This window comes from Camelus dromedarius, chromosome X (genome assembly GCF_036321535.1).
Source record: "Camelus dromedarius isolate mCamDro1 chromosome X, mCamDro1.pat, whole genome shotgun sequence".
Classification (NCBI taxonomy): domain Eukaryota; kingdom Metazoa; phylum Chordata; class Mammalia; order Artiodactyla; family Camelidae; genus Camelus; species Camelus dromedarius.
In genome coordinates, this window is record NC_087472.1 from 77106531 (window position 1) to 77110805 (window position 4275).

Consider the following 4275-nt stretch of genomic DNA (forward strand, 5'->3'; position numbering starts at 1 on the left):
TAGCACCTGGTTTCCCTTGGACTTCACCCCACACACCTTTTCCCTTTGCTGATTCTAATCTGTAACCTTTTGCTGTGATAAACCGAACCATGACTGTTAACAGCTTCTGGGCCCTCTGAGTCCTTCTAGCAGATCATCAAGCCTGAGGGTGGTCTTGAGGATGTCTGCCACAGGGAGTGATTGCTCTTTACCCCACACTGTTTCAGAAGCATCTAGTACCAGGGTATTGCCTACTTTTATATTTATAATGGATCTTAGTCACTGCTTCTTTCTCAGATCAACCTCAGTTAGGGGCTCCTTTGGCTAATTCGCTAAGGTCTTCCCATATACAAAGGGGCTGAGGAAAAAACTAAGCTCTCAGTAAACACTTCTTGAATAAACAACACTGTCAATCTGGTTATTTTAGTTTTAAGAGTAAGGCATAGATGTCACTTGGCCTTGCAGCAACAGAATCAAGTATGTGAACCCAGTGATCAGTGAGTATGGGAAGCCCAGTTGACTTCTTCCACCCTCGTGAGTCTCCGCTCCTTATTTTCCTCCTGCTTGTGGCCACCCCCACTCACCACTTTTTTCCTAGGTCCCTTCCCTGTGCTCCCCTTTTGCACTTCAACTGCCCTTCTGTTTATGAGTCTCTCTGCCCCACCAATGTAACATTCCCCATGGAAAACACCACATGTATCCATACGTTATTTCCCTTATTCACCACAGTGGTAATTTAGTGTAAATATTTTAATTCCTAATTTAGAAATGAGGAAACAGACTCGAAGGACATAGTTACCTTTCCCAACATCACACAGTGTATGTTAGAGCCAGGATCAAAACCAATGGCTATTCCATACCATGGCCTATAAGGAGACAGAGTAGGCGGGACCCAAGTCATTTTGCCTCAGCAAGCTGTCCTGGTCCCATTCCTTCTTCCTACATTCTAATCCTTTCATCCAGGTCTAGGCCTAGGAACTTCTCATATATTTTCTGCCAAATTAGGATACCTGACATTTAGTCACATTTTTTAATTTGAACCATAGAATTTCAGTCCTTTTAGATCAGGAAATATTTTTGACCCTATGTAAGAGGGAGAAATGATTGCTGATCATAATTAAAGCTCTATCATTCCTTAAGCAGGGTGAATTCTAAGTAAGGTCTTTTTTCATAACTGTTTTTGGTGTCTGAGGATACAAATGGGAGCTGCGAGATGTAACCTGCTGCCGTTTTGTATTAATAGGGGTATAGGGCTGGAATCAGGCAGTTGTGGGGTTCTGAGTGAAATCTGTGACAGTCAGGCCAACAGATTTTGCAGAGGAAATGTACTTGTTGCTGCTCCCTCCCAACCTCTAAATAACTCCAAAGGACAGGTATTTGCAGGGGATGTTGTGGCATTTTGCCATGAGGCTTAAGGGATATTTCTTTTCTCTGTCTCCCGATAAATTGCCCCCAAAAGGTTTAGTAATCTACTCATATTTTTCTGTAACACTATATGTCTCTCTATAGCAGATCAAACAAAATATAATATTTCCAAAACAGGAACAATTTTCAACAGAATCAAATACCTAGGAATAAATTTAACAAAAGATGTGCAAGAATTCTTTGCACAAAACCGCAAAACTTTATTGAGAGAATTTGAACAGGTACATTTCCAACATAAGAACACCCTACATGGTTACAGCTTGTCTTCGTTTAAACCTGTGGTTTCCCTTCATCTGTAAGACAACATTTGGGAATATTACTTAAAATTTTATTTAGATGGCACTAAAGCATACAGAGGACACTACAGTTTCAGTTTTATAACATGGACTAAAACCAGAACCCTAAGGGTGACCCTTGGCTTATATCCAGTTAAACCTCTGCAGAGACTCTGAAGGTAGACTTTCAGACACATTAATAATATTTGCTAAACACATCATTCTTTCTACTGGTACAGAGAAACAAACCGACTGTTCAAGTTCAGAACTGACTAAACCCAATGCTTCTATTCCGAGGTAGTTTTAAGTGGAAAGCAACATTTTTTATACTTTTAGTAAAAATCAAAACAAGTGAAACACCTAGGAAACAGAAGGAATTTTTAAAATTTCATATAAATGCGTTGACTTGAATAACATTCTGAATATAGGATATCTAAAACAGTAACATCACACTTAGAATTGCTTAAATGAAATAAAGAGAAAGGCTAGTATTGCATTTGTTTCGGCTCCGTCTGTGGAAAAGTGCAAAACTGTTTCTAGGAGCTAGCGTAAGTCACCCTTATGTGGTAGTAGGTTAACCATTTGTCCCTGTTTTCATCCATACTCCTGCTGTAATTATGAACGGTGGCTCTTTACATTCTTAAAAGCACTCCAGTTTGTATAATGTATCAAATAGTTCCACTAGTTTTAAGTCAGTACCATCAAAGGTAACATCAAATTGTGAAGGAAAATAGTACCGTTTCTCGTGGGGTGGAAAAAAGGGGGAAAAACCTGGAAAGCCATATGTACACATAGAAAGGTAAAGAGAGACAGATAATATACTCCATATCTGCTTGCGTCTTTTTGGTGTTCCTTATTAGGTATACTTGGCCTTCTGTCTACTCTCTGCAAGACTCTCTAAACTAGTGGATCTTCTACTCACAAATATTTTCTAAAAGAGCAAGCTCTTTGATTTGTTGATTACTTGGATTATTTTTCCTTTTCCTAATGCTCACACTTTAAGCATTTTCTTAAGACTCTCTTTCCTTTTCCCTTAGGTCTACACGTTTTTGACCTTTGATTATTTTTTATATTGGACACACATGTAATTTATAATCTTTTCCTTTTTTAATAGCATATGTATTGAAGGCTATGATCTTCCCATGAGTATATTTTAACCATATTCAATAGGTTCCTGAAAGTAGCCTGAAAACTATCTTTTAATGTAAAGAGTTTGGAATGGGCCAGGAATGTAATGAAAGGTAATTTACTTCCTAAACATCAAGTGCTTCCTTTAAATTCAGAAGCTATGTAATTAATAGTTGGTAATCTGCAAAACACACACGTAAGACACACTTAACTTGATTACTCAGGAAGTACTTCAGTTATGGTCTTTGCATTTCAATCTTACCAACCTGATACCTCGGGACACAAAATTTTCATGCCACATGTCACATGGTTAGAGATGATTATATCATAGTGCCTGCATTTTCTTAGGAAGACTGGCTCATTAAGACTGACAGTGGACAGTGGGATAGAAAGTGTGCTAAGCATATGCATCCTGCACCCGCCTTGAGCATCACTGACTATCTGCACTTTCTCTACCTGATCAGACATAGAGACTAGAAACTAGATTGTCTCTTGAAAGTTTAGTAATTAGTCATTTGAGGCTTCATTTGGGGAAGGATTTAAAATGCAACTGTTCACATTTTTGTCCATTATATATCAATAAAAACTGGAAGGAAAAAAAGACAAAATGCAATTGTTGAGAGCCAGAGATTTCAGAATTTGGCGGAATCTGAGGATGGGCATTCACAACTCCTACAGAAAAACAACCGTCAAGCAAAGTGTTCCTTTTCTTAGTAGTGAGGAAACGTCCACTCAGGTGTTGTAACTTGACTCAGGTCAGAGTTTGATGATTTATCATAAATAAAATCATGTATCTTCGTGTTCAATGCAACAGAAACAGAGTATGCAAAAATCAGACCTGAAAATGATTTTTAAATATCTGATTTGAATTCACTATTTTTATAAGAGCAAAGATGGGTTTAGAAGTTAAGGGATTGGCCCAGAGTCACAGAAATTGGGTTAGAGCTGGTACTGGAACCTACTTCAAGGCTTCAGCATATGTCATACAAACTGATGTGTGTTACAAATGCACTACGTGTATGTTAAACGCAGAACTCTACAAAAGCATGTGAAATTTAACAACTGTTGGTTAAAGGACTCATACTTAAAAGTAAGAAAATATTTTCATCTTTTATAATCCAGTATGGCTTTAACAAATTTGTTTCTATACCTGATAGTCCAGTAAGTCAGGCACTTAAGGTCGAAACTACATTTCAAATCACCTTTATAAGTGAACTCTGTTATAAAGAAACAGTACTGTTACTCATGTATCATTAAAAATAGTATATTGTGGAAACAGACACCCTATAATTTGCACACTTAATGGAGAACATACCTGCTTCTGGCATTTTAAAAGGGCTCTGGCTTTGGCAGTCTCTTCCCATTGAAACCGCGACCACGCTCACGCCTAGTCTTTGGCTTAGCCACTTCCCGTTGATCAGCTTCCGGGACAGGCCCTTGCAAATAAAAAGTTGATCAATTTAAGAAC